The 27252-nt window shown below is 39.0% G+C and overlaps 1 pseudogene; it reads left to right on the top strand.

Annotated features, from left to right (window-relative positions):
- The first annotated feature begins 663 nt into the window (after positions 1-663).
- LOC109048732 overlaps positions 664-27252 on the top strand; it is a 42332-nt pseudogene continuing 15743 nt past the window's right edge.

Here is a 27252-nt window from a genome sequence, read left to right on the forward strand (position 1 = left end):
CATTTCAAAATATTTGCCTTCACTATAATAGTGAGAACATCTCATAGACATGATGGCTTTTAATGGCGATGACCGTAAACTGACCCCTAAACCTAAAATGTACACAAAATGTATAAGATTTAAATAAAAATGGGCTGATTTATGAGATTGGACCATTTCAAGTTGGTTTTTGAAGTGTTTTACCATCTTTGTGAGGACATTTTTCAAAATTTGGCCCTCCAAAATGCACACAGGATAAATGATCTCACCAGGATACAGACCCTCATGACACATTTACGTTCTGCAGTATAAAGGTTGGATAAAATCCAGTGTGTCCTGAGAGAGAGAGAGAGAGAGAGAGAGAGAGAGAGAGAGAGAGAGAAAAAAACTTGTTGAAACTATGGGACAATGGAAGTTTAAAATGAAATGCATATCATTACCTCTGGACTTGCAAAATGACAGCTGGTGTTAAACAGCCAGCCGAAGCTCTTTGTTAAGCAGCAGCAGCAGTGTTCATGCATCAGGCAGATGGAGCAGATACAGGCGCTCTGAACAGGGTGACATCATACCTTCACAATCTGAAGGCGCGGCCGCCGGTATCACGTCAGCTCGAGACGAGTTACCCCCCTCTTTGATACTTTACCAATTAAGGTTCTCGCATTAAGACCAGAGAACACAAAAAGACACAGACAACAAAAAGGTGTCACTAACTATTGTTTTTTTTCTCGAGTTCAACGAACAAGCTTTTCCTCCAGAGACTCTCGTCCGGTCCGGGAGGGTCTTACAGTGAGATTCTGTGGTACAGTGAAGTTCACTCTCTGCTGCCTGTGCCGCACGCAAAATCTGAAGGGATACAGGAACAGTAGTAATTACTTCAAGACACGCAGGAAAATGTAAGTTATAAATCCTCTATTCAGTGCTGCGAGGCATGTTTTGTCTTGCATTAAGTGCTTTTGAGCCTGGGCAGCTTACTTTTATTCCGGTTTTGCGTCAAATCTAAATTCACCTAGGGGTAAATTCGTAACAAAAAATCGTTGACGCAGACTTTCACCACCAAACGTCTTGTATTTTGCTTAAATGTTTCTTGTAACGGGATGGGTGTCGCGAGTGCATTGTATTGTCGTTCATTTTACTGAATGACTGGATATCATTCACTGGATACTTTTAAGTGGCCTGCATAGGGCATATGAGGGCGTATCTATATTGCAAAGAATCAGAAGACGGAATAAAACGAAATAAGCTAACAATAATTAAAATTAAAAAGTAATTTATTTTGAAGGCTTTGTAGGCTCTGTAAATGCAGATCCAAACATTACTATTTATTGCAAATTAATACTGAATGACATTTACAAAAAAAGTGTATAAATCCGGTGCACTTCAGAGTTTTTGGCGCATCACTCGTAATCTAATTAAAGGCCTCCTCACCAAATAAGGGAAAATATGGAAAGGTCCGCGCGCCCTTCATCTTTTGATGTGAGAGGTGCGCGCGCCCCCCCATGCTCGAGGAGAATCTTGCACGAAACATCGCTACCTCAGTCACCTGGATGACAATCGTGAGACAGTAAGACTCGTACTGCTTTACATAAAACATTAGGTTTCAGAGTAAAAACACGCATTTTCTTCCTTTATATGGGAGTACGGGGCTAGTTGACACAGGAGCTATATATCAGTAACTATCTTTTGAGTCAAAAGTCCAAATAAATGTGTGTTTTCTCTAGCAGTTGTTGTGTATGTTGATTTAAACACATTTCAAAACCGTCTTAAATTGGGGTTAATTTGGTGAATTATGTCCATCAAAATAAAATTACAGTATCACTATATTTTTGCTATAGCTGTTGGTTAAATAAGCGAGCATAATAAAACCACACTGGCATACATTCAGACGAGTCAGCTATGAATTAAAGCCTATTTTATTTGAAAGGCTGGACTGTGTTTGTGTAGATAGAGATAATTATTTTATTTTTTTTATAAATGTGAGGGTCGGGCAAGTTGTCACATTTTTATTTACATTTTGCTGGCTCCATTGTGATAACTCAGCTCAGATAGTGTGACCCGACTTATAGTCAGCCCGCTTGCAATGAACTGTACCGTTTTTCCTGGGCAACAGTGATAGAAATGTTCAGTAGATTTTTCTTTTTTTCCATTTTTTTATGCAAGACTTTATGTGCTTAAATTCTCTGTCAAACATAAACCTGCCCTGAGGAATATTCGCTGCAGTAAAAATGTGACAACTAGCCCCTGTCCTTTGCAGTGTTATAATTATTTGTGTTTAAAGTATAAAACACAACTTAGCTGCTCATATTTTCTGTTTGGTTTCCATGTGCACAGCAGCAATAGCAACCCCACATCCTGTTGACACAAGAGTAAAACACCTTTACAAAAATACCCATAGTGCCATTCTTCTCCTCAGTGGGTAATCTGTGTTTTTCGCTGGTGCAGATGAGATGCACATCAGCCTTTGCAGCTGACAGTCAGTGTGTGGGCTAACCACACTTTTCAGCATGACTGAATCATGGCATCACATGCTATCTTCATTTCACTGTTTTGACAAGTATCTGTCCTCATATGAACCTAAAGTTATAATGATTATATACTAAAGTCAAATGATTGCATTGATGTTAGTTGAACTCACTACATTGAGAGCATGTTTTGATGATATAGTAATGAAATAGATGAAATTACTCATTGTTAATAATTACTCATTATTATGATTAGGTTTTCCTTCAGATAATTTCACTAATGTCAATAGCTGTGAGTTAACATATTGCCTGGTTAGATATGATATTTCTATTTTTTTTAAAAAAAACTTGTGATTGTTACAAATCAAATTAAAAAAAGAGAACCTGCTGATTCTGCTGATTCCAGTTCTTTTTTAACATCCATGATTGAAAATGAAATTCTAAACTGGATGTTAACTGTTACTTTAGATTTACCATCAATAAGTGTTGTGTGTGGACCTGTTAGGTAGGAGCAAAATAAAATCACCCTGTCGTACTTCCTATTTCCTGCAGGTGACGCCAAACTATAATATGGCTGCAGTAATGGCTTGTTCTGAATGCCTGACTTGTTTGTTCTTCCTTTGTTTCTGAGCAACTGGCCTATTTACAGTTAGACTGCATTGTGGCCATGAAAATATCACATGGGATTTGAGAACAATAGGACATTGGTGATTTTGTTGACTGGAAATAAAACCAATGAGATATAAAGTTATACGAGGACTATGAATACCTATAGCTAACTTTATACTATAGTTATGAATGAAGTTTGTGGTTTTGAGTCTGATGTGATGTAAACGGAGGAGGAGAGCAAGAGTATAACACATTATGTGGTTATGCAGATGTTTTATGATGGGGGCGGGGCATTGGAGAGGGGGTCAGGGAGTCATCGGTGGCTCATTACATGAAGGGCATTCCACAGATTCTCCTGGAGAGACAAACTCTGAAAAAAAAAAGCTCTAAAGGGAAACATTCTTTTTGGACTGCGTCCTCACTGTTTTGGCCCATTTTCCTTATTTAGTCAAATGTGGGATTAATGCAGTTCTAAATTGTTCTGTTTTGTGACTTTCTCCTACAAAATGGGTACAAGGAGAATGGAGATCCTGCGAATATTTTTGGTATGCACACCTTGGGTATTCAAAAACACCTCTTTAGACAAACTTTCTTACTCATCTTTTGTGAATTTTCACTTAAGTTGTTTGGACACCATATCCAACAGCAGTTAATAATTTGATAATTGGTGGTATTACGTCAGCACATACATATGGCATAGAACATTTGCTTAAATTTAGTCTGTACTATATCTACATGTGTTGATGAATGCATAAAGTGAAACACTATTTTAGTATTAATATTTTTTTTTAAATATATGAAAATGTTTTTTTTTTTTTAAACATGACAGAACATAGGCTATACATAATGTAGATTAACACATCTTTAAATGTTGTGTAACATAAATTATTTATTTAATTGAAATCGCTTTCTCACGTCAGAGGAGGTATCGAATTCTGATTTTGAGCGATATTTCGTGTAATGTTTCTTAGTCAGTACATGCAGACGCAACATTAGAGAGGTTAATACATAATAGACATTGCGCAATATCCCGTGAATGCTGCATCATGTGAGCTACTTTCAGACCGATTACCGTTCACTTACTGATAAAACGACTAAATGAATGACACAATGACATAATTTCATTCAGCAACGTCTTAAAAACCGAAGAGGTTTTATAGAACAAATATATGTTTAAAAATGTCCACGTGGTTCAGTCACGTGTCGATGAGAAACACAAATGTAATTGCATGCATGTGTATTTTAGCCTGATTTCAGTCAATTCTTTGTTTTCCCTTCTAGTCACATAACTTTGTAAAGAAGAGCACACGAATTCCACAAGACTCCACCCAAAAAGCGAGACAGCGAATTAGTGCAGGAGACCAGAGACGATAAAAATGAGTCAACACACACGCCCCCACCAGTCAAGCGCCGCCGCCGCTCCCCTATCCAACGCTTCTCTCTCCCCGGACAAAGACGCAGACATGCCCGCTACAGAGAAAGATCTCGCCGAGGACGCGCCATGGAAGAAGATCCAGCAAAACACATTCACGCGTTGGTGCAACGAACACCTGAAATGTGTCAATAAGCGCATAGCGAACCTGCAGACGGACCTGAGCGATGGGCTCCGGCTGATCGCGCTTCTGGAGGTGCTCAGCCAGAAGAAGATGTTCCGCAAGTACAACCAGCGCCCCACGTTCAGACAGATGCAGCTGGAGAACGTCTCTGTGGCTCTGGAGTTCCTCGACAGGGAGAACATCAAGCTGGTGTCTATAGGTATGTGTCTTTCAATTGCACTTTATTAAATATATTATAAAGTTATTATACAGTGTGTTTTTGGAGTTTAGCCTCTGTTTGTGGCATCCATTATGATCCGACTTTTGGCCAACAAACAGGGCATGACATTTTAGGCAGGCCACAAAATAACGGGAAAGAATGATGGAAATGAAGTGTGGCCATGGATTGTTTTGTGCACTGTTGCAGCATTGCTTCACAAGTTGCACGTGCTTTGTGGACTTTTGTGAACTTTTTGCTCACGCAGACGGTTGTGAAAATAAGATCTTGCCTTAATCGCCTTTTCAGTTAAAAATCTGACAAAGAAGTGAGGAACCACAGTCGCTCCATTCAACTGTTGTTGGCTAAGTCCAGCCCCGAGTGTCGTAAAGCAGCAGCAGACATCGTGGCGAATAGTTTAGGGTAGTTTAACCCTAGTTCGTGTGCTGAATGAGTCCGAAGTCGACTAGTGCACCAACAACCTTTTTTTTTTTTTGTAAATATTGATGCAGTTGAGAACTGTATGGCGAAAAGGGTGGAAAACTGCACTGTTCCTCTTGATGGGAATGTTCACTTCCTCCGCTAGAGGATCTTATTTCAACGAAGGTTTGCTTTTTGTCATTTTTTAATTTTTTATTTATTATTATTATTATTATTATTATTAGTATTATAATTTTCACGCGGTTCACTGGTGGCACAAAGCGAGGACACGCCTTCCTCTCATGAGGAGCACAGCTGTCTTCATCTGAATTTAAGATTGTTGTTGTGGGTGTCAACGTTTTAACGGAGAGATTAGAACATCAAGTTGCACAACATTGCTTGTGTTAGAGAGATGTCGAGACACGGTTCCTTCATTCAGTGCTGGTTGTGATTGATTGATGACTAACACAGTGACACGCCCTCCAGTTTATGGCTGGCGGTGCAGAGTGAATCTGTATTGGATCGTAGTTTCATTGAATGCGTGCAGTCTGATACTGAATTAGATTTGAAATGTGTGTGGGTTTAAATGTGTGACAAATGGCAATCAACATTACAACCTGCTTTATTTATTTATTTATTATTATATTTATATATATTTTTTTTGTTAATAGTTAATTATATAAATTAGTGTTTCTTTTACTTATTCTTGGCTTCCTTTTGGTTGGTGGAATTATTCGAATAGAAAGTCATTAACTCATCTACATCTACATCTGAAGTTCATTCATTCAAGACTGCATTTAGCATTTCCCCTTTATTACAAAACAAATTGCTCTGTGTAATTAGAGTAAAGCTGGGTTTTTGTAATGTAAAATTGGCATGAATTTGAGAATGTCCCTTTCTGTTTTACTGACCGCACTCACGTGTCATAATCGAGTTTTATACAAACCTATGGATTTCATGTTCTCAAGCTTATTTTATTAATGCAGCAAGATATACTTGACCATCTGTACAAAGATTCACATGATCAATGTCAAAAATGTGCATCTTTAAATTCATGTCCTAGAAATAGTGCAGCATCTTTAGTTTGTCTTCATTTTTTCAACCAAGACTTTTTGCCAATTTCCAACTTTAAACTGGCTTTTGAATTCCAAGATTTTCGCTTCATTCTGCCTTAGAGTTTTAGTATTTTTTTTCCTTCAGAAAGCCCATGCTTTCATCAGCAATGCCATAGGTTTTGCTCTTAATGGGAGAGTTTCCCAACAGTGCCCAGAGGGTATAAATAAACGTCCTCTTAGATGTTGCAATCAATGATTATTCTGCAATTGCTCAATATTTGAACTTGGAAACACCTTCATAATGTTCTTTGCAAGAACATTAAACCATGTTAATGTACAGAGAATTACTAAATATGCATTTGTGTGTGCCTGTATATGTGCAAGCATAAAGGTGGTATGTCTGTTTCCCTGTCATGACAAGCCCCATATTTTACCAGTTTATACGAATATAGAGCTGCCTTACAAAGTTTGGAAGAGCGTGACAGCCCTGTATCGCTGTCTTCATCTGGGTGGGGCTCATAAAAGAGCTTTCAAGTGTGGAGCCTAGGAGACGCTCTATTACGTCTCTTCATCTGATGTGTTAGCACTTAAATGTGACACAACAAAACATGATCTTAATCAGCACAGCCCTTTAAATCCTATTTAGGACACTTAAGAATATTTGATATTGTTCAGCAAATAAGCTGCTCAATATCTTGTCTCATTTGAAGTGATTTTAAATGCAGTAATTCTGTATGGAGTCAGAATAATGAATTTGAGTATAATTGACTTAGTTGAGCTTGTCAAAGTGAGTTGCATGTAAAGACTTGATTCTGTTCTGTAGGCAGTAAGCGTATACCTATAAGAGCAGAATACAATCACTTATTAAACGTGTGGCCTTTTGTGTAATTGTTCAGAGCCTCTGAAATGCAGTGACCACAAGGTTTCAGTATATTGGTTTTGTTCTGACCACTTATCTTGAGTTTGTTGCCAGGTTCAAGTCTCTAATTTTGACATTTTCTCACTATAACATGCACTTAGTTTTTCTGTGTTTTTATTTGTAGAAAGCATTTAAGGTTAATTTTATTCAAAAATGAAAACATTTTATGTAAAAGGAGAGGCATGTAATTATTTAACTGGTCCATGGCTGAGAGAGGCTTCCTGATGTTTTTGTGCTTTATTGCCAATGCAAGGATTTCCTTTTCGTTTGGGTGACTGTCCTGTGGCAGTGGAGCGCAACAGTGCGGAAATATTTTTTTTTCCCATTCATTTTCTTCATGGGGATTAAAAAAAACTGAATAAAGGTCTAACCATGAACCAAACCAACCAGCTCTGAGATTAATCTCAACAATACAGTCTTTGATTTGAAGCAAAAAAGTATCTGAAAAGTATCTGACAAAGACAAAAGACTGTTATTAACATCTTTCATAGTTGATTCTTTTTATTTGTAACTACAATCCCATGAAGCATTGCAAATTGTACTTGAATCAAAACCTGCTATAAAATGTCTAGCTGTTCCCATACTGTCTTTGATTATTTAAATGTATAAAACACAATATATTTGGAATGTAATGGCAAATATTCAAATACAAAAGTATCTATAGGATGTCTGACTAATGTCATGCGCGATGATTCATGGGAATGGGAGTTTGCTGCTGAGCTCATTTGGCATGGTTTCCATGGTTATAATGACAGCTTGGTGGATCCGGTTTAGGATGACGGGTAGTTCTATGCTAGATGTTGAACTTGAAACTGATGAAAGGGATTTTACTTCTGGAACCCAACTGCTGTGCTCTAGTGCTCCTGAACAGAACTTTCATGTCACTGCAGCTGCTTTAAATATGAGTGAAATTCAAGTTGCCATAAACGGAAGTACATTGGGTGTACTACTGCATACTTGCACCAGTGATTAAGTGGCATGTGTGCATGTGTGCGTGATTGTGTACCCTAACACCATTCACCACACTGGAAAGCACCCTATGGCAAGTCTCGCACCCCAACCTCAGTGTGGTTATACTTTTTTTTTTTTTTTGTATCATTGCTCGTTTAATTGGTCACACTTGAATGTCAATGTCTGCATAAACACAAAAAGGTGATCTTGCACTTGAGTTACTTTTTGTGATGTTGAAGTTCCGTTTTATTGTAAAACTTTTTAAATGTTTTTTTAAAGTCATTGTCACCCACTAGACAAAACAGCTGCATGGAAACCACATGCAGACATCTGCCACGCGCCCAGTATTCTCAGAAAAACCTCATGACTACAAACTGAGACAGACAAATAGGTAGGCAGACTGGATAAATAGGACACAACCTGGAGAGGAGACGGTGAATCAAGATGAGTAAAATGGAATGTAGCAGTCAGTGGAAGGGAGAAAACCTCTTAATCTGCTGAGCTGAGATTGCTGCTGATTCAGTTTTTCCTCCTCCTTTTGGAGATAAGAAATTGAATTTTGCTGTCAAGCTAATGCAGAGAAACTGGGTGTGTTTTGCAATATTTTTAGATGGAGGATGTGACTTATTCATTTTGGGTGAAGGAAGGTGTGTCAAAGGGAGATTGACTGCAAATAAGAGAAGTGCAAGTGGGATTGAGGAAGGGTGGAGTGGTGGTGGGGGTGTCTCTTAATGGCTGTAATTGCATGGCACTTCCTTGATCATGCAACCTATAGAAGAATCCATCTTTTTTTTTTTTGGCAGATTGTATAATGGAGAGTAGGGGTGGTTCACCCTTGATGGTTTCAGGAAAAGAATCCACCTCAATTGGCACTTATCAGATTGTCCCAAGGCATTCTTCTCCACCCTTATTTAGGAGCACAGATTTATGTTCACAGTCACACTGGCAGAACTACTGATGTCTATGGTAACACACAGTATTGGGCCATAAAATTACATGATTTACAGTTCAGATACAGGTTTTCACAAAAACAAAAATCTTATACAACAGCATTTCAGAACTACTGATGAATGGAAATGTCTCGGAGCATGGCCACATCTTTTAGTGACCTCGTTAAAATGTACTCTGGCCTTGTATGCTTGTTTGATATATGGACTGTGACACTAAACACGTTCTATTGAGTTTGATGTAATGAAAATCGAATGTTTAATGTGGACAGATACTCTCCTGGCCTCTTTTTTTGAGGTGAACTTGATGGAACTGGTTTCTGTCCAGCCACTAAACAACGAAACCAAATGACAATCCAGCGCTGTCAATATGGGGTTTTACAAAAGCACTATCACAGCAGTTTTCTGCTCTAGTCAGTTTTCCCTCCCTCACTCCTTCCCTTTCTTTCCCTGCCTCCTCTTGTTCCCTCCCTCTCCCAGCTGTAATCAGAAACCCCTGTGCAAGGGAATGGGTGGCCTGCCAGGATCAAGTTTGCTTCTGCCCTTTTAAGGCTAAAAAACCAAGGGGAACATTTCCAGAGAGAGAGTGAGAGAGAAACAGGGAGGAAAGGAGGGAGGGACATTTGGAAGTCATAGAAAGTAAAAGAAAAGGAAGTTTTCTTGCAGAATTCATGCTCCTTAAGATGTGTATTGGATGTGCTCTGTTTGGAAAACCAAAGCCGGGACGAACAGAATTCGACATTTGTACGCCACATGGTTCTCATTAAAGGGGTCATATGATGTTGCTAAAAATAACATTATTTTGTGTATTTGGTGCAATGCAATGTGTTTATGCGGTTTAAGGTTCAAAAAAACATTATTTCTATATAATGTACATTATTGCTGCTCCTCTATGCCCCGCCTTTCTGAAACTCGATTTTTACAAAGCTTATTGTTCTGAAAAGTGAGGTGTGCTCTGATTGGCCAGCTATCCTGTGCGTTGTGAAATGTTACGGCCCTTAACATACTGTGATGCTGTCTCCCAGCACGATGAGACCCAGGGCTCACAGAATTTCAAAATCCCTGGTAGCTCTTCAGGCAGGTAATTTTCGGGCTACCAAAATCTCAAAAGTAATTTAACTAGCTCAAAAAAAAAAAAAATATATATATATAGAAAATCAGATAGGAGTTTAAATGTCAATCAAAAATATTTTTAATACACAAATATCAACAAATATGATGATGATGATGATGATGATGATGATTTTCACTATTTACAGGGTATCTGCAGAATTTTTTAAAATAAGTTTAAGGCAATTTATGACCCATTTTAAGAGCTGCACAAGTAAAATGAACACCGTATGAGTAGGGTTGGACAATGTCTATGGTAACATACAGTATTGGGCCATAAAATTACATGATTTACAGTTCAGATACATGTTTTCACAAAAACAAAAATCTTATACAACAGCATTTCAGCCTTTAGACCATTTTTATGTAAAGGGATAAATCAAGCATATAAATTGTCTATTTAAAAAAATATAATTATTATTGTCTTAATTGTTTAGATTTTTAGAAGGCACATTAACTTTCTCGTTTACAACTCTGTGTTTGCTGCATGAAAACACGTGTTGATATTTGCATTGATCTGACCATAAACATTAAGAAAGGCTTGTTGGAAATGCAAATTCATTCTCTGGCACGAGGTGGCGCTTTAGGAGCACTGAAATATTGCGGTTTCCCCGGGTAACGGCAGTACACAAACCAGCTCCGCCATCATAAAGTCTGCTTTATCAGGAATTATAGGTAAAATTAAATAAAAATGCCAACGACACATTTCTGAGGACAGTATGTTCCCTTCAGATACATTTAAATAAAGACATCCGCGCATCGTTTTGACTTAAAACGTGCAGCGCTCATTTTATTCAATGACATCATTGCCTTTTGAAGTGTAATCCAGCTGTATCACGACTCTTGTCTTTCCATCCCCAACTGTAAGACCTCTTGAAATTATAATTAAGACATTTCTTATATCATTTAACGTGGAGTTTTTAAGGACCCGCGGGAGATCTGGATTTAAGGTAGCCCGTCGGGCAGAATGCTGATACATTTTTGTAGCCTGACTGCAAACCACAATAGCCCCAGGACGTCGGGCTAGCGATTTTGCGAACCCTGAGACAAAACCAATAAAACCAATTACAAACGAGCCATTTGTTGCATCTAGTGGGGACAGATTATTAATGATTACTGTCTTTTTATGCATGCGTTGCAAACAACAAACATGTCTGCATTTGTGATCGGAGAAACAACAAACAAGCGCTACTCTACACTGCTCAAAACTCGCGTTTGAATAGTCAGTGGCAAATTCTTTAAATATAAAAAATGTACAGACTGTCCTTGCAAAGTTGGAACTGCCCCACTTTATAGAAACAGCCTTTGTGCCACAGACGCATTGTAGGCTACTGGTTCAGGAAACTGTCCTCATCCTCCATAAAATGCGCTGCACACATCTGAATATTTGGGTTGAACTGTTCTGGAACAGTGTTGAAATGCAACTTAACCACTGATTTCTAGTTGTGTCCTCTTTTGGAAGGCCAAACAAAGTAGTTTCGGTTTCACAACTGAACAAACAGCATCTTCACAACATGGTGGCAGCAACGGCGAGGAATAAAAGTTACGCCTTCTTTCTTTGCGTGAACATTTGGGCGGTGTTAAGCAAATCGTCCCACATAGTGACGAAGACACGTGGGGGTGTGTTAGAACGAGCCATTTTAGGAGAGTGTGGTTGACTCTTTTATAAAGAATATCTTTTTGGATTTGAGACTTTAGTCTTTGCAACTTTACAGATCTCTTTTATGCACCAAGAGCTTGGAACACTCCAAAGAGAAAGGAAAAATTGAAATCGCATCATATGACCCCTTTAAGACTTGCAGCAAAACAGTTGTTTTCGTGCTTTTTTTTTTTTTTTTTTTTTTTTAATTTTTTTTTTTTTTTTTTTTTTTTTTTTTTTTTTTTTTTTTTTTAAGGTTCTTCAAACTGCAGATGTTGGAGATAGAGAAACATGCTGACAGGCACTAGTGTTGATGCGGGCGACCCATGTGGTGAAAATTTAACATGACGTTAAACTGACATATCGAATCTCAAAGAATGTTTTATCTGGGAAAATCTAGGCATCCCTAGTTAAAAAAAAAAAGTTTGACACTTTCTTAAAGTTGGCATTAAGTGGAAATTATTTTTCTATATCTGCTTCTATTTCTTATATTGTAAACTATTTATCCGTGCATTGTTTTTTTTTCGCAATTAAGCTCATAATTAATCAAATGACAGAATTATCTCTGGTAACTTATGCAGGATGTCTGCAATAACAATAACCGCTTAAACCTGCCACATTCTCCCAGTCAACCACAAGCTCTCATTCAGATCTGCTTCCATCCAATCATCAACTGATGGCCAAGACCAATTCCTGCCCTGCTCTATGTTTTTTTATTTTTTCCTGATAATCCTTTTTTTTTTTTTTTTTTTTTTTTTTTTTTTGATTTATGATATCATACAGAAGAAAAGATTTGTTGCTTCTTCCGTTACATCTCAAATTGAACTTCCATTAAAGTGATAGTTCATCCAAAAATAAATTAGTAATTTTTGAAAGAACTAACATTGCAAACTTGTATGATTTTTCCTTCTGCAGAACACAATTAAAAAAAAAAAAAAAAACATTGTGGTCCAAACAACATTCACTCCCAGGTTTTTGATTAAATTTTTTTTTTTATTTTTTTTTTTTATCATCTTTTGTGTTCCACAGCGGAAAGAAATGTCTTTTGTAGACTAGAGAAAGAGAAGGGGGGTCAGTCCTGTCAAGTTTTCCATGTCTCTGATTGCATTTGTGTATAGAGGTCTCGACCATGATAAGACATTTTTGGAATGTGTGCAATTTCCTCAATCCTTCTCTATGGCCGTGTGCAAATGTTAAACCCCCATTTCTGGAAAATGACCTCAACTTTGTGAATGAAAAGTTATTTGGCTAATTATCTAACTGAAATATGTGACATTTTCTTATGAAATGTATCTCGGGACGAACACTCCTCCTCATCCTCTGTGTGTTTTCAGACATCTGCAGTGTTTTATATTGTCCAGTGGTGTGGGGTCAAGGGTGAGGGCTGATGTCAGAATGGCTGAGGTTATTTGGCAGGTCCAGACAGAGGGTGAGTCATGGGAATGAATCTGTGCTCTGATCCACTACCGATGACTCAGCACTCCAACATGGCTCAAACAGAAAGGCCACAACCCACCAACCCTGTCTCTTTCCCTTCCTGTCCAAGGCCATGGTTGTGTCTAAAAGCTTGGCTAGCAGTGTACAGAGAAAGGAAGGTAACTAAGCACATCCGAGTCCAATGTTTATAACATTTTGTCCGACCAAGATGCCATCATTTGATTGGCAGCATGTTGTTGCCTTTAACCCACAATTTTGTGTGTGGTCGATGTTTTGTGGAAAAAAACGTCATCTGATGGAGCAGTTTAGATAAATTAATCTAAGAATGTGTTATGACTCCTTGTGTGTGCTAAAAAATAATCATTATGGTTACTAAATATTTGCTTTTGTTATCTCTAAATCTCTACATTCGTTTTTGGATCATCAGACATGATGTCATGATGCCTTCATGCAGAAAACATCAAGTTTAGTCATCGAGTGACTGGGCAGGAATGCCGCTTCCTTGGGTTCCGAACACAGGCTGTTTCTGTCCTTTGTATATTTTGTCTTTGTTTTAGTCACTATCTTTTTTTTTTTTTCTTTTGTCTCTCTCTCTCCCTCATCTATCTCTTTCTCGGTGTTCTTTGATTTATCTTCTTTTACTCACTGCCAGCTTTCTCTCTTGGATGTGAGATTCATGTTTTGGGAATTTGATGGAGAGCTACGAACACAAATGTCCTTAAAAGGAATGAGTGTGCTGGGTGTGTTTGGTGGGAATATTGCAGCAATACAGATTCCTGTCATGTTTCATATGTTTGCCATTGTGTGCAGTGGGTCACCAAGCACTCTGCCTCCCTCCCACCCACCCACTGCATCTAGGCATGGTTAAGGGTGGTCATGCATGAAACAACTAGTTTATTAGTGAGGTCAACTAGTCCATCTAGTTTTTTTTTTAATTTATTTTTTTATCTTGAATATACTTAGCAGTCATACTTTTTAAAGCGGGAAATGAGACTGATAAAATAAATTTTGGTGTGCTGCGAGTTTGTCAGCTGTCTCTTAAAGGGATACTCCACCCCAATATGAAAATTTTGTCATTAATCACTTACCCCCATGTCGTTCCAAACCCTTAAAAGCTTCATTCGTCTTCGGAACACAATTTAAGATATTTTGGATGAAAACCGGGAGGCTTGTGACTGTCCCATTGACTGCCAAATAAATAACAGTGCCAAGGTCCAGAAAAGTATGAAAGACATCATCAGAATAGTCCATCTGCCATCAGTGATTCAACAGTAATGTTATGAAGCGACGACAATACTTTTTGTACGTGAAGGAGACACAGAGGAGACAAATTTTTGAATAAAGTAGTTATTTTTGTTTCCTTCTCGTCACTTCATAACGTTACGATTGAACCACTGATGGCAGATGGACTATTCTGACGATGTCTTTCATACTTTTCTGGACCTTGACAGTGTAACTTACTTGGCAGTCTATGGGACAGTCACAAGCCCTCCGGTTTTCATACAAAATATCTAAAATTGTGTTCCGAAGATGAACAAAGCTTTTAAGGGTTTGGAACAACATGGGAGTAAGTGATTAATGACAATTTTCATTTTGGGGTGGAGTATCCCTTAATAAATCCCCTTTTATGGCCCACAAACATTTGCTTTTTTTAATTTTTTTTCATTTTTTTATTTTATATAAATCTCTCACCCAATTATCATATAGAAATACTTGCTTTTGCAATAAATGCTTTTGAAAATGTTGCTTTTGTGTTTGTTTTTCATTCAACTGTTTATAAACTCAAGAACACAATCCTAAGAAACACTTTTAATCAATGTGGGACATGCCTCTAAATCAGCCTAATTACATAGGGCTCATACTGACTAGTAGACTCTTTGTTCAAACATCCCTACCCCCATCCCAAATGCACCCCAAAAAGTTGCCCTCAAACATTAGCTCACATTACATTTTTACTCATTCATAAGATTCTTGGGAACTGTAAACCACAGCATGATTTTCTGTCTGTAAGTGTGGTCCGCTGTGGGGTGATGAATAAGATGGCATGAATTTTATGTACACGCTCACTTGATGAGCATCAAAGTCTTTCCTGTGATGTTAACCATATGAAACAAACTCGCAAAGGATTTTGAGATGTCAAAAGCAGATAAATTCTCAAAGTGCCTCAAGGCCAAAAATATGCTGCATGAAAGAAAATAACTGTGGATCATTTTAATTGTACAGTCCTCAGGATGTCTGTAAGCCCTACCCTGCCTTGAGTTGCTGGTAATGTCTGCCTCTAATACCTTAAACAAGCGCCAACAAGCTCCCATGTAATAACACACTCTTTCATTCCATCTTTTTGTTATTTCTTTTGTCTCCTCTTCACTGCCATAACAGTGAATCAGACTGTAATAGTCACTCATTATAGTCCGCACTATTGTATTATGTTGACTTGGGTTTGTTTCTAATATTTCACTCAAACATTTCCCTTCAGTACTAGTTCAGTTTACAGTTCAGGTCCCTTCAGGGATTAAGATGCATCAGCGTCACAAAGTTAGCATGATCTACAAGACGTTCCACTTGAGCTGACTCTGGAAGAATTTGGTGATGCTTAAACTTCCCCCATTAACCATAATGGCACTTCTTTGTGGGTCCATAAATTTCCATATTTTTGCTCTGATCCTGAAGCACATGCCCAGTGTGTTTGGTCTGTGAATAAAGGGATCAGAGAGGGTTCAAGAGCACCTTCACCAGAAGCCAAGATTAATTCCAGCAGGCTGTGGGGGTTCATAGTTCGTAAACTGCACTGGGAGACCAGAACTAGATAAAAAATGTCAATGTATTATTTTACATGGCCAAACAAGTGCTGTTGGATAACTGGAACAGTTCAGGAGGGGGATAAAATGTTATGTGAGATCTCACAATATACAGTGCATTCATTCAGAGTCTGTTTAAACCGATCAAATGCTTTCTTACCTCCTTGAGACAATGATTTGCTCATAGATTGAGTTTTGTTAGGTTTTAAAGGGATAATTTACCCAAAAGTGAAAACTGTCATTCATCTCACATCGTGCCTCTTGATGATTCAAAAAATGAATTGTGTGTTTGTGTGTTGATCAATACTAATATGAATGAAAGCCTGAATTAAGTCTGTTCATTGTTATAAAACAATTATGTCTTGGATTAAACTGCTTGATTCTTATGGATTATGTTTACAATATTTTTATCAACTTGAAGCTTCAAAGTTTTTGAAGAAATCAAAATTTTCATTAAAAATATTGATTTTAAAAATCAAGGCCCTGTTAGTAAACAATGCATTTGCATTAACAAATGTATTGCTCATTGTTGGGTTGAAGTATTATGAATCGTTCACATTTAGTTATTAAAATTCTACTGTTCATTATTTATGCATGTTAGCTCAGGTCCATTTAAATATTAATAGATAACTTTTTTTTTTTTTTATATTGTATTAGTAAATTTTGAAATTAAGATGAATAAATGTTGAAACAAACATTCAACTTTCACAGTGTGCTTCACTCAAAAGTGTCACTTTGGCAATGAAAGGCCAAATGAATCTTTTTCAGTTTAAATCATGTTAACTTGCGTTGTCACCTTCTTTTTGCTCACTGCCGGTAGCACACATTGATTTCTAGGCTACATTGAAATATACTCCCCTCCCTTTTGTCCCCTGCAATGTTAACTGCATCCTCAGTGCAGCATGTGTCAGTTAAAACAGGAAGTTGCACTGTGCTGCCCTGCCCAAGTCCTCCCTAGGGGCGTGTGTGTGCGATCAAAGAACAATTACCCACATTATCTTCAAACATTTATTGATTCTCTCACTGTCCCAGCTTGGATTAGGCCTCACTTAAATACCTAATACAGTGTAGGATATGGAAAGTGTTCTGTCTGTGCTTTGAAATTGTTTTGTGTCCCTCTTTTCTGTAACTTGAGACGCATGTGCAAGCCTATACCCACATTTTGAATGGGCGTGTGCTCTTGTTAAAGGATTAGTTCACTTTCAAATTAAAATTTCCTGATAATTTACCCACCCCCATGTCATCCAAGATGTTTACGTCTTTCTTTCTTCAGTCGAAAAGAAATCAAGGTTTTTGATTTAAACATTCCAGGATTATTCTCCTTATAGTGGACTTCAACTGCTAACAAACGGTTGAAGGTCAAAGTTTCAGCGCAGCTTCTAAAGGCTCTACATGATCCCAGACGAGGAATAAGGGTCTTATCTAGCGAAACGATCGGCCATTTTCTAAAACCATAATTTCTTTTCGACTGAAGAAAGATGTAAACCTTTGACATGGGGGTGAGTAAATTATCAGGAAATTTTAATTTGAAAGTGAACTAATATTTTAAAGAGAAATAGCAAGGGAAAGGGAAGTGTGAAAAGTGTTGTATATCAGATGTTCAGATTTTGATGTTGAAACTAGTGGGTTTACTAATTTCCATCTTTTAAAGAAAATAATCCTCAAATGGGACTGTGCCAACCACCTAGACTGAATAATAAACAAATCCATCCTTAAATCATAAATCCTGAAATAATCCTCAAATGGGACTGTGCCAACCACCTAGACTGTGTAATCCACAAATGTCTCCTTTGATTATCTACACTCTGAATCTGAAGTCATGCCAGCTTTAATTCTGAATGTTTCCAATGTGCAGTTGCAAGCACTTCATTGTTTGGTGACCATTTGTAGGATGGTCTGCAACATATTGCACCATCTTGTGCTGAATTATAAGATGATTTGTTCCAGGTTAATGGATACAGATGCCCTCAGATGATTAAAAATATTTATTACTCCAATGTAATTTGGCAAACTCTGTAACTCTTGTCTTTGTGTTACAGACAGTAAGGCCATAGTGGATGGGAACCTGAAGCTGATCCTGGGTCTGATATGGACTCTGATTCTGCATTATTCCATCTCCATGCCTATGTGGGACGAGGAGGAGGAGACTGAAGAAAGCAAGCAGAAAACACCCAAACAGAGGCTGCTCGGATGGATCCAGAACAAGTTGCCCGAGCTGCCCATCACCAACTTCAGCCGGGACTGGCAGTCAGGGAAAGCCCTTGGTGCTCTGGTGGACAGTTGTGCTCCTGGTAAAAGATCTGAGATGGCTTTTGGGGGGATTGAGAGATTTCATGGTTTTAGTGGTCTGGGAATGTCTTTAGTATTAAATTTGGTATTCCTTTTAGGCATAGTCAGCCTATCTGAATACTGGAATCATGATCAATAGGCTTGAAATGTATACATTTGCTCTAAGATTGTTTATGTATATATGAGTATTTTTTATTATTATTATTATTATTATTATTATTATTATTTTATTATTTTTTTTTTTTTTATTAAATTGAATGCATAAATGTTTGGAAAATGGCCCTGCATGGATTTTACATAATACATTGAATACGTTTTCAACTGATTCATGGAAATGAATCCAGTTAATCCAACTCAAACACCTTTAATTCATTTTGGTGTGCAGGTCTCTGTCCAGACTGGGATTCCTGGGACCAGACCAAGCCTGTGGACAATGCCAGGGAGGCCATGCAGCAGGCTGATGACTGGCTTGGTGTTCCTCAGGTACTTTATCTTAGTTCAGTCATCTCTTGCCTTTTCATTAACTCCTGAATAATCAAAGAACAGAATGTTCTAGAGCCCCTACCTGGCATGTTTCTTATTCAGTGCAGCAACTATGGTTTTGTGGTTTCATCATGACCGAAATTGGAAAGGAAACAAATGAAAAAATATTTGGCTCTGTCACGCCACATGCTGTTTTCACCTTGGCCATAACGGTTGCAGTATGCGATCTCACCTAGTGTTATAGTAGTGCTTTTTTGAAAGAATAGACAAATAAGGAACTGAGTCAAATCACTTTTTTGTCTATTGATGTATCGAAACTACCCAATGAGGTTTCTTTGTCACTGCGTGAGCTAATGGTGTGCCATAGCTGGCATGTTGCGTGCCATTGGTTATGCATGTGGTTAGACGTTTCCGTCCCCAGGGCTGATGTTATGCTATGATACAGACTTCACAATTTGTATGAAAAAAAACTTCCCGTCGGCATGTGGGCGTGGCTTCAAGATAACATGCAATGAAAACTTAGTAAAACCTTGTTTTACAACATTTTTACAAATTGCATGCATTTTGGTTGGTTTGGCTTAAACTGCATGCCTTGTTTCTTTAACAGGTGATCACTCCAGAAGAAATCGTTGATCCAAATGTGGACGAGCACTCTGTTATGACTTACTTGTCCCAGTTCCCCAAAGCCAAACTCAAGCCTGGTGCTCCCCTGAGGCCCAAACTCAACCCCAAAAAGGCCCGGGCCTATGGACCAGGTAAACCATGACAAGTTGCCTATTGCAGTTTTATTTAATCGTCTCAGTATCATTTGAAACCCTGTTCTTGGAAAGTTAAGAATCGTGAGTACTGTTCTGTGCCATGCAGGTATTGAGCCCACAGGTAATGTTGTGATGAAGAAAGCAGTGTTCACTGTTGAGACCATCAGCGCTGGTCAGGGCGAAGTACTGGTTTACGTGGAGGACCCAGCCGGCCACCGCGAGGAGGCCAAAGTTACAGCCAACAATGACAAGAACCGCACCTACTCCGTATTCTACGTACCAAAAGTCACTGGACAACACAAGGTACCCAGAAGTGTTTACCTGTAAAAGATGAAACCTGAAACGTCCCAACAAAAAATAACACTGTGATATCCAATGTGGCAGCAAGCATTCTTGCCTGGTTTTTAATAGACCTGTTTCTGTTCTCCTAGGTGACAGTGCTGTTTGCAGGGCAACACATCTCCAAGAGCCCATTTGAGGTGGATGTGGGAATGGCTCAGGGAGACTCCAGCAAGGTCACTGCCCAGGGCCCAGGACTTGAGCCTGCTGGCAACATCGCCAACAAGACCACATACTTTGATGTCTACACAGCTGGTACTTGCCCTCAGTATATCTTACATTGTTTATTTTGGTTGCAGATGATGATGCTCTAAAAATAAAGTATATAAACATTTTTGTTTTTTAGCTAAATAAAGATATAAATAGGCAAAATAAACATGTTATTATTATTTTATCTAAATGAGTAACATTAATGCAAAATAAGCATTTTAGTTTTTGTTTTAGATTTCATTGAGTATATAAGAAAAATATATATTTTTTTAAAAAAAAAGAGACTTTCTTTCTCAGGTGCTGGAGTAGGAGAGGTTGAGGTGGTCATTATGGACCCCAGTGGAAAGAAGGGCACTGTTGAGTGCAGTGTTGAGGATAAAGGCAACAGCAGCTACCGATGCACCTACAAGCCCACTCTTGAGGGCCAGCACATCATCTATATCACCTTCGCTGGGGGGCAGATCTCCAAGAGCCCTTACACTGTCCATGTGGGAGAGGGTAAGAACCAGAGAAGGGCTAAGCATGAATGCATTCAGTGTGAAAGACGGGAGGGATATACACACGGGATTAATTTTAATGATGCATGGAAAGGCCATTACAACTGAATAGTATGTATAAAACTTCAGATAAAAGTTTAGGTTTCTGTTATCTCTCCTTGCTGCATGCTCTTTTGTCTGCATTGCTTTTTCTTGCTGTCTTTTTCCTCTGTTTTTCTTCACTGGCAATTGTGTCTCTCCTTTTGAAGGACGGGTGTCGTCTACATCCACTGGTATCTCTCCCTTTCTCTTTGGATCGGCCTCCCTTTGGCTTTTGGTATCATTTCCTGTTTCCTTGGATAAGTCTTGGGTACTTGACCTGCTGCTTTTCTGTCAATGTCCTGTTATTTTCAGTTGCCCCTCACTTTAGGCTGCTAACACTTTACATTAATAAAATGCCAATGAAATTACATGGCATAATTTTCAACCACTGATTATACTGACCAGAAAATGTTTAACTGCCCATATAAGTGCTAATAGATGTTTGTTGCTCAGGAGACACGTTTAGACATTGTTATCTGCAAAATTCCTGTGACTCTGTAATGTGTGGTGCAGTAGACAAATGGAACATTAAAAATAGCGTTTTATTATCAGACGGTTTTCCACCAGTATTATTCAGCACTGTATAGTCATTCTTACCACTTCCTCTTATTAGGAAGGCTGTTTGGATCAAGACAAATAAAGATAAAAATTTACACCATGAGCAGAGCCTAATATCTCTCCCCCAATATACTCCTATGTTTTCGAAATCATATTTTTTTTTTTTTTTTTTTTTTTGAAGAACAGAGATGAAATACAGCTTTTATTTTTTAAAATCATAGAAATCATACATTTCAACTTGTCACTCAGTCTGTAAATACAAGACACGTTTACAGTAATGCAGTATACAATGACAATCTATGTGGCAAAGCCTTACATTGAAATAACACTAAACATAAATACAATTTTGAAGGTATGTTCTTGACATTATACATGTTAACATGAGAATATTTTGTTAACTAGCAACTACACATCTCTTTACAGACAGTTAGCATGTTTTAATCCTGTCATGCCCACATACAGTAAAAGCTGTTAACCAAATAACTCATGCAAGGAAAAAGTTTGGAAGCCCTTTTCTGCCTCTGCCTAAAAAATCATCCATAGAAAATTGTGACAGTATTTCTCAATTGTGACTTCAAATTTCAAAGTTGTGACTTTATATCTCACAGTGACTTTTTTTTTTTTTACTAATTGGCATGTTGCTTTTTCTGTTGAATACTTTCTTTTTGTAAATAGAAGGGCACACAGTTAACTGCAAATTTGTACTGACTTGGTTGTCTGTTCTCACCAGCCTGTAATCCAAGCCTGTGTAAAGCCAAGGGCCGTGGTCTGCAGCCTAAAGGCTTGAGGATCAAGGAGACTGCAGAGTTTAAGGTTTACACCAAGGGAGCTGGCACTGGAGACCTGAAAGTCACCATCAAAGGGCCCAGTGAGTAGATGCCATACTTGTATTCACGTTCACAGTGCCAAAGCCCTATGTCTTAAAGTGTCCCATTATGCCAGTTTTAAGGTTCTTAATATTGTTTTGGGAGTCTACAATAGGTTTACATGCATGTAAGGTCAAACAACCCTTACATTTTTATCAAAATATGAATTTAATATCACCTCATTTTCCAATGATTCTCAAACGATTCGTTTGAAGATGTTCAAAGATTCAGTCTCTCTAAACCCCTCCTTGCAATAAGTGTACTCTTCTCTGATTGGTCAGATGGCCCAGTCTGTTATGCTTGGTCTACCGCATACAGCGCGTGTCAGAAATGATACACCTATTGCCATAGTTCCCTATTTTGAACACTCGATAGAATATATAAACATCTATTATTTATCATACCTACAGGTTGTGATTTAGTGGAGCATTTGGTCCTGAGCCATCTTTCAAGAGCAAGCGTTGTGTGAATGCCACGTTGAACTCCCTGAGATTAGATAAGCAGTCGTCAGTAAACTTACTTGTTTGTGGGTGGGGTCAAGTTGTTTACGGCCGGCCAACGTAGAATATGGGTGGGAATTATGCAAATGTTACCCTGTGATGTGTAGCCATCACAGAAGTGGGATTCGAAATACTAACGACTCATTTAGGCTCTTCTGACTCCATTCTTTCTTTTGGGAGACAATAACTTTATTTATCGTGCACTTATCATTCAACTTCACATACAGCTACATTTCACACTGCATGAAAGGCAATATTCAAAATGGCATAAAAGGGTGCTTTAACTTATGCTACAGTACAGATGTTTTATGAACTAGTTAACCAAAAGCTAAATGTATTATGCAGAGGGTCTTGAGGAGCCCTGTAAGAAGAAGGATCTGGGAGATGGCGTGTACAGCTTTGAGTATTACCCCACCTCACCTGGGAATTACATCATCACGATCACATGGGGTGGACAACACATTCCACGCAGGTAAAATCACAGTTAATAATTGAATCCGCTCCTAATAATAATGTAGTGATCAGACTTGTTAAATGTCCATTGCTTATTCCTGTTTCCAGTCCGTTTGAGGTGAAGATTGGATCTGAAGCAGGACCACAGCAGGTCAGGGCATGGGGTCCAGGACTAGAGAGTGGTGTGGTAGGCAAGTCGGCTGACTTTGTGGTGGAAGCCGTCGGGGATGACGTGGGCACTTTGGGTATGTTTCACTAGCTCTGACTTTTCATTGGTCTGTTTGAACAGCATACAAGTGTATTTCTTAAATCCAAAACGAATTTGTGAATTCTCCATTCAGGTTTCTCAGTGGAGGGCCCATCCCCGGCTAAGATCGAATGTGATGATAAGGGAGATGGCTCCTGTGATGTGAGGTACTGGCCCACAGAACCAGGTGAATATGCAGTTCATGTGCTCTGTAAGAACGAGGACATCCAGCTCAGCCCTTTCATGGCTGAAATCGTGCCTGCTCCAGGAAAAGACTTTTACCCTGACAAGGTAATTGATCTAGCGATGTGAAAAATTATTCCTAACATGAATTTTTGGTTGTCCATATTCTAAATAAGTCTGTTGGTAATTCTTATGATGCATTTCATTTTTTAATTCAGGTAAAGGCTCATGGTCCAGGTCTGCAGAGCTCTGGCCTTTCAGTCGGCAAACCAGCAGAGTTCACTGTGGATGCCAAACTAGGTGGCAAAGCTCCTCTAAAGATTCAAGCTCAGGTGTGAATCCTGCTTTATGGATCATGACTGATCTTGGTTTCTCTAAATCAAAGCGCTAACAAACTTTTTCCCTCTCAGGACCGTGATGGAAACCCAGTGGATGTGCAGGTGAAGGACAATGGTAACGGAACATACAGCTGCAGCTACACCCCTCGCAAACCACTCAAACACACTGTGATGGTGTCCTGGGGCGGAGTCAACATCCCAGAGAGCCCATTCAGGGTGGGTAGTCATTCAGATATGGTTAACATCCTTAAAATTACTAACAAGAAGTGTCTTAATGTGTTTTTACTACTATTTTTTGTGTGTAGATGAACATTGGGGCAGGGTGCCATCCCAATAAGGTGAAAGTATCAGGACCTGGAGTGGCCAAGACTGGTCTGAAGGCATTTGACCCCACGTACTTCACCGTGGATTGTGCCGAGGCAGGACAGGGTAAGAACTTTAACTCTAAAGAACTAGATGTAAACCAATATTTTCATGTCATAGGCAAATAAGCTTAATAGTGTTGTTTTTGTCCTCTGTCTTTGTAGGTGACATCAGCATAGGCATCAAATGCGCTCCAGGTGTTGTGGGACCTGCTGAAGCTGACATCGATTTTGACATCATTAGAAATGATAATGACACATTTACTGTCAAATACACCCCCCCCGGAGCAGGCAGCTACACAATCATGGTTCTGTTTGCTGATCAGGTAAGAAGACACATAAGTGTATGTGGTAAATGGTCTAGTGAGGTTTCTTTTATCCAAACTTTTATCGTTTTCTAGACCATTCCCCTGACGCCCATCAGAATCAAGGTCGATCCCTCTCATGATGCCAGCAAGGTTAAAGCAGAGGGCCCTGGACTCAGTCGTACTGGTGAGATAAAGTATTTAATAAAATAAAAAATATTTAAAGGGGATATAACACACACAGTTTCTGGTGTCTCATGTTAATCTTGAGTACCTATAGAGTTGTATTGCATCTTTCATATCTCCGAAGAGTCTTTAGTTTCATCAGATTTATAAAAGAAAGATACAGCTTTACGCTTCTCTCTGAAAACAGCCGAGCTCCTGGAGGTGTGCCTTGGGCGGAGCTAAACAATCACAAGCATGTTCATGTTGTTTACATTATATGCACTTCTGCACCGATTGCCAACAAAACACACAAATTTGATGCAGGTTTACTCAACGCCCGAGGTTCCGATTCATGACTGGGATCTTGTATCGCTGGGACAGCTCCATCCTTCAGTATCAAACAGTGTGCAAATCCAGTGTCCAACTGGGCCTTTATTAATAAACATCTGTCACTGAAATTATGGGAACAAACAAACACATGAGCACAACTCTGTTGCTGCCCCAGAAAAACAATCTACATCCCCTGTTCCCTTAATGCTGGGTTCTTTGGGAAGCTGAACAAGGTTATCTTTCCCTCAAATAAAAAACCCCACCTTCTTCTCGATCAAGTCCTGTGCAGCGCTGCTGACGACTTGTGTAACCTGAACGAAGCATGTTGATGGGCTGCTCTTGCTTTCTCTCTGGTTGCTGTGTGCATGTGCTCTTTTGGGAGAAGGGCCCGTACAAGGAATTCCACCCTTCACGATGTCACGAAGGGCCATATTCCAAAAAAAACCCCTCTGAAACTAAGGAATGTATTTGGCACAGAAATACTGTCACATCCAACTCATTTTTGAAACTTTGACCATGTTTAGCATGAGAATCCAACTAACTCTTAAACTGTGTAAATAACTCAATGCATGAAATAGCATTAGACCCCCCCTTTAATATGTAAAGTAAGTTATTTATTATGATTTCCTGCATTGATAAATGTTTTTTGTTTTTTCACCTTTAGTTTTGTCTTTAGCTTAAAGGAGAATCTCTAATGGGAAAAAAAAATGCTGTTATTTCTCTTCAGGTGTGGAGCTGAACAAACCCACTCACTTCACTGTGAACACCAAGGCCGCAGGCAAAGCTAGACTTGATGCTCAGTTCACTGGACCCACCAAGGCAGAGGCGGTCCATGACTTTGACATCATCGATAATCATGACGGCACCCACACTGTTAAATACACCCCTGTTCAACAGGTGAGTGCACATTTGCTATCTCAGTCTCAATGACTGGTAATGCTTGGTTTTTGAATGTATATTGTAATGTTTAAATATTTTAACTGTGGTCTTCTAAATGTTATTTAGCCGTTGAGTACTGGTGCAATTTAAGTGCTTATTTTCTTATGTAGGGCAACATGGGTTTGAATGTCACATATGGTGGTGATCCCATTCCTAAGAGCCCGTTTGCTGTATAATCCCACCCATCCCTTAACCTGTGACCAGTAAACCTGGTAAAAAAAATAAAGTAAAATTATCTGCTCTTTATTTTCTAGCAATGACTGTTGGAAAGGATGAGATTCAAATTAGAGTTTTCAGACTTTCTTTGACTGATAGTAACATTGAACCATCTGTGAGGCTGCTTTGAAACGATATGTATTGAGAAAAGCAAAAATAACCTTTTAATTGTATTGAATCACCTTTACCCATTTAAAAGTAAAATTATCTGCTCTTTATTTTCTAGCAATGACTGTTGGAAAGGATCAGGAGATCACGGTCAAGTCCAAAGGAGCAGGTGGTCAGGGCAAGGTTGGCGCCAAGGTCACAGGTCCATCCGGCAAATCGGTGCCTTGTAAAGTTGAACCAGGCCTGAGCCCAGAAAACAGTCAGGTCCGTTTTATCCCCAGAGATAAGGGACCTTATGAGGTTGAACTGACATATGATGGCGCCCCCATCCCCGGCAGTCCGTTCCCCGTGGAAGCCGTTGCACCTACTGACCCATCTAAGGTGAGGCAGTTTGGTAATGGTGCTCAAACTAGGAATTAAATATTGCAGTTTTAACAAGACCACAAAAACGCATAAGGGCAAGCTCTTTGTGGGGTGTTTATTCTATAAACTGTAATTTGCTTAATGTTGCAGGACTTCTCAGTGAGTGGTTTTGGCGTCTTGGGCCCATATTGGCTTAGGCAGTAGAACAATGTACTCTTTCATTCATATCCCAACGTCTCTTCTCATGTGTAGGTGCGATGTTCTGGGCCAGGTCTGGAGCGAGCTAAGGTGGGCGAGCCAGGAAAGTTTGTGGTCGATTGCACTAATGCTGGTCCCGCTGAGCTGACTATCGAGATCATCTCAGACAATGGCACCGAGGCTGAGGTCCATATTCAGGACAATGGGGATGGAACATACACCATCACCTATATCCCTCTGTACCCTGGAGCTTATACCCTCACCATCCGCTACGGTGATCAGGATGTGCCAAACTTCCCAGCCAGACTCAATGTGGAGCCTGCTGTGGAAACCACTGGAGTGAAAGTGTTTGGACCTGGAGTGGAAGGCAAAGGTAGTGTGCTGTTCTC

Source organism: Cyprinus carpio, chromosome A23 (assembly GCF_018340385.1).
Source record: "Cyprinus carpio isolate SPL01 chromosome A23, ASM1834038v1, whole genome shotgun sequence".
Lineage (NCBI taxonomy): Eukaryota > Metazoa > Chordata > Actinopteri > Cypriniformes > Cyprinidae > Cyprinus > Cyprinus carpio.